We start from the raw sequence: 12,701 nt of genomic DNA, 5'->3' as shown, positions 1-12,701 counted from the left end.
TTGGTGCCTAATTAAAAAAATATGTAGGTGAGTTTCTTTTTTATGTATTGTTTTACGTATTGCTTTGTCTGTATTTAGACAGGGTCATGATTAAAATCTTATTTTCCTCAAAAATAGAAACAAACAAAAAACTTAGGTCTTCTATGCTTTTACACAAAAGGGAATATAGTGCGGAGGAATAAATCCTGGGCCTGGAAAGGATAGGCTCTGTCACTTTCTAAGTGAGTTGCCTAGATGCACTCCATCTCTCTAACTCTCAATTTTCTCAACTACAGAGCAGGGTTGTAGCACCACACTCTTCCTATGTCACAAGGTGATGGTAAATAACAGATTGAATGAAATAATGCATCCTAGCTAATATCAACTGGGTGCCTAACAGGTCCCAGGTACTGTGATAAGTATGTTTTCACATGCTCTATTTCTTTTGATCCTCTCAACAACCCTATGAGGTATGCATTATGCTTACCTCATTTTAGTAGTAAAGAGAGTCGGCCTAAGAGAGTTTAAACAACTTTTTTCCAGGTCACATGAATAGTGGGGCCAAGACTAGATCCCAGATTTTGTGATGTAGGCAGCCATGCTCTTGCCACTAGCACTGGCTGAGAGAATTTGCACACCAAAGCGACCACGCTTAACAGATTTTAATTGTTTTGAATAAAAAGATTCAAGTTATTTGATAGCTATTTTCATTAAACAACATGTTATAATAGATTTTTAAAGAAACATTTGGAGAATCTAATGAATTTGGTTCCTTTCTTATCTTGCACAGAGTACTCTCTTTGCCTTGGTTTCTGCCAGTTAAAAATAAGGGAGCTATTAATAGGTAACCTCTTCTAAATTCAATCAATGCACTAGATTGAAGAAAAGAGATAGCAATTATCAATTCTTTAAGGATGATTTTTTTAAAAAAAATAACTTGGTTTTACCCATATCTTAGAAGGCAATCAACTGTCCCAATTTATCCAGGATTCAGGAAGCAGGACATGGGATTTTGAATGCTAAAACTGAGAAAGTCCCAGGCAAATCATGATGAGTTAGTCACTATACTTATAAGCTTAGAATTAATCTTCTTTTATTAAATAAGTCCAGGCTTAGTTTCCACCCCACCAGGTACCCCTTAATTTCCTTCCAGTTGATCAAAGAGCCTCTGCCAGAAAATTTTTTTTTTACTGGAATTCGGACCCACACCTATTGTTCAATCCAGAACTAAACTGGTGTAAACAAGTAAAAAATCTCAAGTCCTGATGAATTATAGATCAACCACATAGTTTTTTGGCTACAAGCAGTAAAAACTTATTCAAGATTGAATAAACAAGAAAATCAATTCCTTTATTATAATGATATGGGGCATCTCATGGAAGCCAATGCAATAGGAATGCAGTTGTCCCAGGAATGAACTAGAACCAGGGACAGGAAGACTTCCCTTCATTTCTCATTTGTTCTTCTTTTTGTATTTCCTCCTACCTCCCTCTGTCAGCCTTGTGAACCTCAATCTCACATGATGAAAAACATGACAGGTACAGCTAAGGTGTAATATATTACAGCTAAGGTGACAGACCTTAAAAGACAAGTCTCTTTGGGCCCAATTTCAAATTCCTAGGAAAGAGACTGATGTCTGTCCTTCGATCACTGGCTCAATCTTTGCCCTGAAACCAGGGCACAGGGTCATGATATAGGAACAAGACTGCTGAGAATCACTTCTGTAACCAAGTGGATATGCCCAGGTAGGGCTGGTTCCCAGAAAAAGAAAAGGCTAGGCAGACAATATATATGGTGTCTAATATGCTATCTTACTTAGCTTTCAGAGGCAAAAAATAACCCACACACATTTGCTGAAAAATAAAATGTTAAAATGAAACTGCAGGTTCATGTCTGATGGCAACCAAGAACTTGTCCAAGTTTCTCTGGTCTTCATCTTAAAGTTGTTATTTTTTATTTTATTTTTTTGTGGTATGCGGGCCTCTCACTGTTGTGGCCTCTCCCATTGTGGACCACAGGCTCCAGACGCGCAGGCTCAGCGGCCATGGCTCACCGGCCCAGCTGCTCCGCGACATGTGGGATCCTCCTGGACCAGGGCACGAACCCGTGTCCCCTGCATCGGCAGGTGGACTCTCAACCACTGCGTCACCAGGGAAGCCCTAAAGTCGTTATTTTTCAAAATTGAAAATTCTGGTGCAGAGTTATGTCACACAGACCCACAAAGTATCCAACACTATAATTTGCAATAATTCTGGAGAAACAAGAACTTACTTCCTGCTCTAGGAAGTCACTTCACAAATAAAATAATTCAACTTACAAAGAAGAAATATGTTTAGATAGCCTCACCAAGTTAATGTTGTTGAATGAAGTACATCAGACTATTTTGATCCTTTCAGAAGAAATGAAAGATAAAGAAAAGCAATACTATTATGCAACCGATACCTTGAAATCTTATGACTAGAGTCAGCTTCTTTAAGAAGCCTTTTCTGACAATTTCAGTTCTTTCTCTGAATTTGTTTATATTTAGAATTAGTACCATTATATATTACTTGGTTATTTTAATTGATTATTGTAATGTATTGTGAGAATATAAATTACTTGAGAGTTGGGCTAATATTTTTATACTTTTTAATGTCTCCTTTTCTTCTTGATCTTTATTTTTCTTTTCTTCCCAGTCTCCTTTCTTGCAATCTCTTCTTCACCATTTATGGAACAATAAATAAATTTATGGAACTATATACCTTTCTATAACCTGGGTGCTAGAACAGACATAAAGAATAAGTAAGAACAAATACTTATTGAGTGGTTACTATATACCTGGCAACTTTCTAAGTGCCTTACATTGATTGTCTCATTTAATCCTCCTAGAAAACTAAGGTGTTAGGTGTTATTATTTCCCTTATTTTACAGATGAAGAAACTAAGAAACTAAACTGAGACTTTAGTAATCTGCCTAAAACCCCAGGTAATAGGGAGCTTTCAACACTTGGCATACTCTTAACTACCATATTATATGCCATTGCTACACTTTAGAAAATTTTAGATTCCAAATAAATTTTGTGACAATTTAGGATGAGTACTCCAGTAATTTTATTCTCTCCTCTCTTCCCACATTCTATATTGCTTAGTGGCTAATTTGAGCTGTAGATATAGTTGGATTCTAGTAAATATTTTTTGATTACTTAATATTTTACAATAAAAAATAAATAGGAATTACATTGTATACACCTGGAATTTGCTTGCTTTGATCTGATGCTCTATTATAGAAGTTTGCTTTTTGTACTCAGAAATCTTGTTTAGTTTGAATCCTCATGACATACTGTGTTTCATTGCCAATGTCTGACTAATTCTCTATATAGAGATGAAATCAAAATTACTTATTTCCTGTACAAAGTTTATGAATACAAGAACTAGTTTTAGTCTAGCTGGGTCACAGACTGTGAAAAAATGATGTACATTCCCTGGTGAGGTCAGGGAGCATGCATTCCCCAGAAAGAAGAATCAATGATTAAGTGAGTGATCAAGTTAATATAAAAATATTTACATTAAACATAATTTATCTTCAAGCCATATTTTCCAGCACATATATAAATACAGATGGCTTATTAGACTTGGAAAATTAAGATATGGAATTTACTAATAGAATAGGGCTAACATTTAAGTGGAGAATTTCTATTTGTTGTTTGAACAAACAACATAAAGCCAATTATGCCAATAAAAATAAGGATATCTATTTAAAATAAGATAAATTGTTCAAAGAGTAATGTTGTAGTAAGAGTTTTGCTTGGATAACCAAAATATACTCATCACTACAAAATACTTTTTGAATGATCAAGACTTGAGTTTTTTATGATTTATCTAAAATGGTAATGAAGAACCAACCATTTGGCAAGAAACCACAGAACTAATGAATCCGACCTAATGTTTCAGACCTGAAATCCTCATCCTCACAGGAGGCAGGAAAACATGGCAAAAGGATACACAGTTCTCACAACAAAGACAGCCAGCTGTGCCCACTTAGAATAGGGGTGCACTCCCTGGAGAGAATGGAGAGGGGTGGGATATTCAAATGGTCCCAATTAATGTTTCTGTTGTTGGCAAGGCAAACCAACAGCACACCTATAAAGAGAATGTATGGCACAGAAGAGGTCCAGAATTTTCTAATTCCTTGTTGGCAGAACAGAATCTGTGGGAGGAGGAGGAACAGAATCAGAGAAGGAACAGAAATGCCAGCTGTTGAAGGAAACTAGGAGCTCTTTTAGCCCAAGAAAAAGCTGAAGTCCAGAAAAATCAACTGATATGCTCAAGTTCACATAACTCATAAGGAAAGGTGCTCTTTTTCTTCCAACTCTAAGAGTCCTTTCCACTACATCTTGTGGCTTGCATATCTCTTGCACTCCTGTTAGCAAGGGAGAAGCCTCCTCCCCTATCTCCACCTCTTAAATTCCTTTAACTGCAAGCAATTTATCTTGTGATTTCAGGAAAAGGGGCTATAAATATTCTTTGAATCTCTCAAGATCTGCCAGCTAATTAGTTGATCCATTACTCTTTTAAGCAAAAGGGAATCTTTGTTATTCTAGTTATTCTATACATGAGATGCTTTCTTTACTTTTAAAAAAGCACATTTTTGCAATTTATTGATTTATTCTGGAGCTGCACTAACTAGTTATGCAGAGGTGTAAAGACAAAAATAATTTTTTCTCTTGAAGCTTAATTTCTGTAGGGAAGATTATTAAGATTATTAAGATATTGAAATCTCCAGACATAAAATCCTTGACTATTTATGGGAATATATTCAATATAATTTTCTAGCACTGAAGTAAGCTGGAGTAAGCAAGTCATGTGCAGATAAACATTCCGAGATCTTTTATGACTTCTGAATCGGACTCCACGCTAACATTCCAACTTGTTATCCAACTTTATGACTCAAAACCCACTCAAGCAGGCTAAGCGCTAGAGATGTTTTACATTATTGAATGTGGTATTTCAGGTACTAGGTCTTGTAACCGCAGTGTATGCATTATCCCATTATGTACTCAAAGCAGCCTTATAAGTTAGATAGTATTCTAGACCTCATTTTCAGATATAGTGATCAGGATGCAGGATTTATGCTACATTTATAATAAATGGAAGGACCGATATTGGCCCCCATGTCTATTTGAATCCAGTATGCCTGTACTTAGTCACTATGTTACATGAAATTAAATTATTTCTTATGTCCCATTCTCAGGACATATGATGCCTTGTTATGCCCCCATGTCCTTATTATACTAATCGCTAGAATTCAATTGACCAGTATTCAGTCTGACATTTTCTACTGTTGAAATAATTTCACACTTTAAGAGACTCACCACTGTCAATTTTTATATGAACCCTACTTGAATGCTTCTAATTAGGATTAATCATATCCACTTATGAGTTTCTCAAGTAGTGTTACACAACTTACAGGACTTTGAAAGGCTATACATCAGTTTATAAACTACTTAATGGTAGAACTAGAATCTACTTGTCCTTAAATTTCCATGACCTAGGTCAGCATGTAGAAATAGATATGGACTCAAATTAATTGAAATTAATTGAAGAAAAGCCTGTACAAGACTGTATTTTATAGCTCCTTCCCTATTTGTCTTTCTTCTGGTGTTGCATGTAGAAAAGAACAGTTTTGTAACCAAGTCAGATATGTATTTCCCTTTGGTGAAAAACTCTTCTGTCTCTTGTCTTTCTTATAATTTTTTTATTTTCCATGTTAAATCTTGAGTTAACTTATTTCTATACAGAAAATTTCACATAAGAATGAACCGAAGATTAACAATTAGGTATTCAAAACAATGTGTGAACATGTGTATATGTCATATGAGTGTGACTGTGTATAATGAGAGAGTTACCTCTCAGGAATCAGAGTATCTTTAGATAGGCTGATTGTCACCCCCACCCCCCAGGAAAGACCTTTTCATCCTACTCTCTGTTTCTGCTTTTGTGATGGGTGTGAAATGACAAGATACCACTATAAGATTGTTGGCTGTCAATATCCTTATGGGATTTGATGAATGTGTCAAACAGTAGAGTGCATAACACGCTTTAAGAAATAGAACATTTGTTTCAGGAGGTAAATGTTGACACTCTTTTCGGTTTTGTTAGGGGAATGAACTCCTGGAACACTTCAGAAGGTGAAATTCTTGTATGGAGCCTGTTGAGCATTTGATTTTCTAATCCTTTACCCCTTGTAAAGCTAAATTAGAGTATGCCCAGATTTTCAAATATCTTACTCAAGAGAATAACAGTAATTATTAGAAAAGCAGCTTGACTACATTTCAAATGCACCAATTTTGGGGTTGTATTTGAAATTTGATAAGGAATATATATTCGAAGAAACCAAACTTAGTCAAACAGGGACAAATCTAACCAAACTTATTCTTGGTTCTCAGAACTATTGACCCTGATCTTACAGAGAAAGGTGTGATGCTCTCAAACACTGAAATATCTGTAAAGTATTGCACAAACTAACATAAGCAATGTGTCTCCATGACCTGGCAGATACGGTAATGTGTTAAAGCACTTTGGTAGTGGGTGAGGGTGACACCAAAGGGCTTCCTGTCAAGACAGATATTATTTGAAAATATAGTTACACCCTTTGTGTGTCAGTCCTGTCAGGAAGCAGAGTCCGGTTCAGATAGGTTCAATACAGAGATTGAAATGAAGGAATTTCTTGTGGAAACCAGACAGAGTAAGTTACTACCATCCCTAACCCTAAAGGCAGGAAAGAAGAAACTGTGATATAGCAAAAACTGAAGCCTTTGAGGAGGGACCTCTAGACAGAGGCTTAGTCATCAAGGGACACAGTCTCTAACAGAAATGCAGTTCAGAGCAGGGTGGGAGCAGGAAAGATATGCCCCAGACTCTTTCTGTTTTTGCTCTCTGATCTCCTTGTGTCTGCCTTGGAAAAATCGAAGGAACTTCGGTGACAGATTGTGTGAGAGTCAGCTTCTTGAAGTATAGAGACAGGGAAGGGCAAACAACCAACCCGAGGAGACAGGATGCTAACAAAATAGAAACAGCACATTCTCTGCTCAACACTACATTGAGAAAAAAATATATAAAAAGAGACGACCAAAGCCTTATACCTAGAAAAAAATCAAAACGAACTTCTCTATCGAACAGAAATTGAGCAGTAACATTAAAAAAGGTAAAAAGGAATGGAGCTGCAGACCAACTACTAGTAATTTGTTACCTACAGTGAATGCAGTTGTGAAATGTTCAGTGCCTTCATTAGAGAAGGGGCTAGAACTAATACACAGCTTGATTTACTCTTGTGGGTGTCATCTTCTCTCAGAGGGGTAGCTGAAAGAATTTTCTGTCCACTGAGATACAGCCTTGGGGATCAGCAAATGACCCAAGTTCAAAATGAGCAAATCTCACAAATCTTTTGGGAAAAAATACTGTCAAAAAAGATAGCAAAAATCAATAATAAAAATTATTTCACTCCATATTCCAGTTGCTTTATGTTATAATTTGCAAAATTATTGCATGTAAGTATAGTCAGGATTCTCAAAATGATATTAGAAATAGTAATAAAAATTGTAAAGAACATGAATTTATGAACCAAAAATTGAGAAATGAAAACAGGTCAATAAAATATTGAATATAAACATGTTTGGATATTTAAATCTCCATAAACTTATAAACTCTACACAATAGTTGATACAACAGAATTAGTAAACTTAAAGGTAAACTGGCATTCTCCCCAATGCATAAAGATACACACTTGAGTGTGTGTGTATGCACAAAGAAATTAAGAGGCACTGAGGCTACATTGCGAACCCCAACATACAATGAATCAGAGTTGCAGAGAAAGAAAATTTTTAAAAATAGCAGAGAAGCTATAGCTAAAGAAAGAGCAGTGTTGGTAATTTTTCAGAATTGAAGAAAGTTCTGAGTCTTCAGATAAAAGTGCGTGCCCAAAATCAAGCAACTAAAATATATAAATTAATCCATTCTTGTTACACTGGCACAAACATCAAGGATAAAGAGGCAGTCTTAAAACCCACCGTAGTCTTTCCTACTAAGGAATGGCAAATAAAATATCAGCAGACCTCTCATCAACAACAACATGAAAACAGCAGATAGATCTACAAAGTACAGGTGAAAAACAGAAATTGTACTTATCCAAAGTAGCATTCAATAAAGTGTAAACATTTAAATATTTTAGATGTTTCAAAGACTAAGAGAAATTACAATGCACAGACCATCACCGAATTATTAAAGGGTTTTTTTTTTTTTTCTTCAGTTAGAAACATTAGCAAGTACAGGCAGGGAGGGAGGGCCTCTGTAGTTTACTTGGGTTAGGCATATCCTATTTAATGTTTTATACCTTTTTTGAATCTTGCCATACTTAGTACTTGCTATATAGCACTCCAAAAGATCCAGATGGATCTCAGTGCTTGTGATGTCTTAGTATCAAGACCTCTAATTATACACATGCATATAAAACACATACATTAGATAAGACAAGTGCCTCAGTTAGATAAATCCAACCTATCATGCGCAGGAGGGGAAGTGGATATTTTAAAAATTTTAATTTTTTTACAAGTTCCATGGGGGCAGGGATTTTTGCCGATTTATTCTTTTATTTTTTTTTTAATTGACATGTAAAAGGGCATCTTTTTAAGGAGAAAAAGTAAACCCAGAGGGAGAGCATGTGATATAAGAAACATGGAGCAAAGGAACCAATTAATGGATATAAGAGGGTGGTACATTTAGTTGACTGTTTATTATAAAAAGGAACAACATTATGTGTGTGTAAAAATAAGTAAAACTAAAACTTTGGACAATAACAAAAAGATTTGAAAAGTGAAGAGTTGTATAATAGTTTAAACTTGTTAAGGTCCATGTTGTCATTAAAAGGAGATTAAAAAATGAATAACTTTAAGAGTTTTATAAATGAATATTTATAACTAATAGTGTGTTTAAAAATTATATTTTTAAAGTTTAAAAATATTGGGAGAAAGCAAAGAAAAATACATTTGTAGCATCCAAGCTACAAGGATACAAAGGCTCAATAGAAAATATTATTAATTCAATATGGTAGGAAGGGAGAAAAGAAGAAGCAATGAAAACATAATAAACAAAAAATATAAAATACATACTTTTACATCAATAATTTTTAATAAATGTAAAATCTGTAATATTATTAATTGTATAAAATTAAAACCCAACTATAATCTATTTTCAAGAGAATATTTTAAGAGAAAAGCATACAGAACAACTAAATTAAAGCTGGAAAATGATATATTATTCTAATTTGTGAATCGTAATTTTATGTTACATCTTCTTTACCACAATAAAAAAGTGTACATCTCTATACCTTCATTTAAATAAAGTCAGGCACAGACACACACACACTCACACAAAATGACAGGGCTTACTGGAAAAATAATGTTGAAGCAGACTACTCAAGTCTGTGTAACTTCATAGGCAATTAAGAGGGTGTAAAGAAGTCCAAATATGTCAGTAATCAAAAATAATGTAAATGGACTAAATTAGCAACTTAAAAATAGAGATTGTTATAGTGTATTTTAAAAATTTACAAATTCAACTCAATAAATGTTAAGCATTAACTAAATATTAATTTATGCTAGTTCAGTAATCACCACTAAACATAAGGAAAGGTTGAAAAATATGTAATAGTGATACTAAATTAAATGGACCAATGAGAAAAGATAATTAGGGAAATATTATACTCCTACACATCTACCAGGATGGCTAAAATTTAAAAGACTGATACTAAGGATTGCTGAAAAGGTAGAAAAACAAAGTGGTTGTATCAATAAGAGCTGATGCCTATATAACACATTGAGACTGAATTTTGAGAGTTTACTTGCAACATGTATCAGTACTGCTAGTCAAAACACTCACCACAGTTCCAAGCCAAAATTTTATTGATAACAGCAAGGGTAGCAGTATCTGTTTCCTTGTCAAGAAAGTAAAAACAGGATTTCCCACCTTTCACAGGAGCAAAATGAGATAAGCACTTATCCTTTTTGATTGTTTATTGGTAAAATTGGGTAATGCTAACAATTTAGGATTGTTTATCACAGATGGTTAAGATAGGTAGTGTTTCACTTTCTGTGACAAGGAAGTGACAGCTGTAGCAAGAAGTGACCCCATCATATTTGTTCAGGTAGTTAAACGCAAGATACTGTCATTGAAAAGAAATGGAGTTTTATTTTCATGGAGGACACAAACGTCGGTTAACCATGGAGATTTTTGCCATGTTTTACATTCTTTGTGAAAACTGATAGGCCACTTTAAAAATTGGAGAGAAATATATTGATTAGAAGTAAATATATTATTATTTTAGCCATAATACTTTCATAATCAGGGTGATTTTATGAGTCACAAATAAATAGCAAATAATCAGTCTAATCACATCGACTATTTAAGGGCTCAGGGACCAATTTAATCACACAAACAATGGCTGTGGTATTTGGTAATTAACATGAACAGAATGACTGAATCTTCCACAACACAGTTAATTTTATCTTATATCAGTATTTATCTATCTATCTATCCAACTTTAAATGTGTTCTTTTTTTTTTTTTTTTTTTTTTTTGCGGCACGTGGGCCTCTCACTGTCGTGGCCTCTCCCGTCGTGGAGCACAGGCTCCGGACGCGCAGGCTCAGCGGCCATGGCTCACGGGCCCAGCCGCTCCGCGCGGCATGTGGGATCTTCACGGACCGGGGCACGAACCCGTGTGCCCTGCATTGGCAGGCGGACTCTCAGCCACTGCGCCACCAGGGAAGCCCTATCTATCCAACTTTAAAAGGTGGTTACTCCTTTCTCTATTGACAAAGTTAAACATAGTAAGTATCTTATGTGAGGGAGGAAGTTTTGTATTTTCTTTATATATTTTCATGTAACCTAGGATCTCAGTAATTGGCAGACACACTGAATACATGTTTATTATAGTAGTTGAACAAATTCTGTGTAATACTGTTTCTGACTAGTTTGTAGACAGTGCACCATGTAATGAAGAAAAATCTGTAAAACAGAACAAACCCTTCTATCTCTTCTCTGTCATAACATATGATTCACACTTTGTATTAACGTACAGATTGAATAAGTTATTGGGAAATACTCTATCTTATTATAGAAGTCATCATTGTAGCTGGATGCAATTGAAAACCACACACCTTTGTTGGAATTTGGTGACAACATAAATTTGTTGAATTAAGTAGAATTTACAAACTTGCCATACAGATTAACGATAGAAATTTATGAAGCAACAGAAAAACAGAAAACTATGTCACACAGACATTTAGATTCTGTTAGTTAGCAAACAATACACTACAAAATCCCCTGATTTCTGTAAATTAGTTGCTCTCCTTTTTCTGAATGCTTAGGATATTTTATCTGCAGCTTGGCTTTACATACAACACTTAGTTCTTGTCAAGTTCGTTGTCGAGTTAGAAAGTATCTAAAGAAATAAATAGTTGCAGAGAATCCTGTTGCCTAAATAGCACTCATATAAGGAAATTATCTAAATATAGTTTTGAAATCATGGGGGTGCATCACAATCCTGTGAATTTGAGAGGTGAAAGGCACCAACAAAGCCGTCTGAAGAAGAACATTGTTTCCAGCTTTTCATTCTTTGCCCTGTATGTATGTAATATTGTTGCAGTTGAAACTTTGTAAAACAGAACTGATCAAGACTGTTATTGCATAAGGTGGTTTGTCCAAGAAAAACATGATGGTTTGTTATCTTAGCCATGAAAATTACTTACATAGTGAATTGCCCATCTGCACAGGCTTGGAATAGGAACAATACAAATGTCACATTTGAACTGATTTTACCATTTTATGAGTTTTCCGGTAAACCATTCATAAAATCAATTTCTGTGGTTGATCTCAGTCACTGGGTTTCCTGAACATTTTTCTTAGGAAGAAAGCTTTCTACTTTTTTCTTTATTGCACTGTTCACAGAGGAGTAAGCTTGACCTTAAACAGACTAAGGACCTAATCATCACATTATCCGCTGTATGTGGGACATGGGTCAGAAGGTTAGCTGGATGCTATGCACAGCGCACTGGGCAATTGCCCAAGTCCCTGGTGCTGCTGCTTTCTTTATGCTGAAAGGAAGGATTCTGAGTGGAAAAAAAAGACAGACTACTATGGGCTCTAATTTAAGAATTCTAAGAAATCCATTAAGGTCCACTATTTCTAGAATCATTGAGATAGATGTTATGAAAACTTAATTTTCTTTATGCATTTCTTGCTTATTCATTATGGCTTATGTTCAGAACAGGCAAATATAGAGAGGCAGAATGTTGATTATGCTTGCTAAGGGTTGGGAGTGATAGAGGATTGGGGGATAATAGCTAAATTGTACAGTGTATTTGAGGTGATGAAAATGTCCTAAAATTGATTGTGATGATGGTTGACAATTCTGTGATTGTGTTAAAAACCATTAAACTAGACATATTAAATGAGTGAATTATATGTTATATGACTTATATCTCAAAAACATAAATAATAACCTCTTTCCAAGCACATGGCATAAAATATTGTTTAGTAAATATTGTTTAATCTAGTAACATATAATTAATATATGTTGAGTGCTTAGTATGTCCCAGCTATATTAATATATCCTAAATACAATACATCTATTTAATTCTTTTCATGTATTATCTCATTTAATATTCATAACAACACCATGATATTAGTGA

This window comes from Delphinus delphis, chromosome 7 (assembly GCF_949987515.2).
Source record: "Delphinus delphis chromosome 7, mDelDel1.2, whole genome shotgun sequence".
In the NCBI taxonomy this organism is placed as follows: domain Eukaryota; kingdom Metazoa; phylum Chordata; class Mammalia; order Artiodactyla; family Delphinidae; genus Delphinus; species Delphinus delphis.
Note: the sequence above shows the minus strand (reverse complement) of the source record.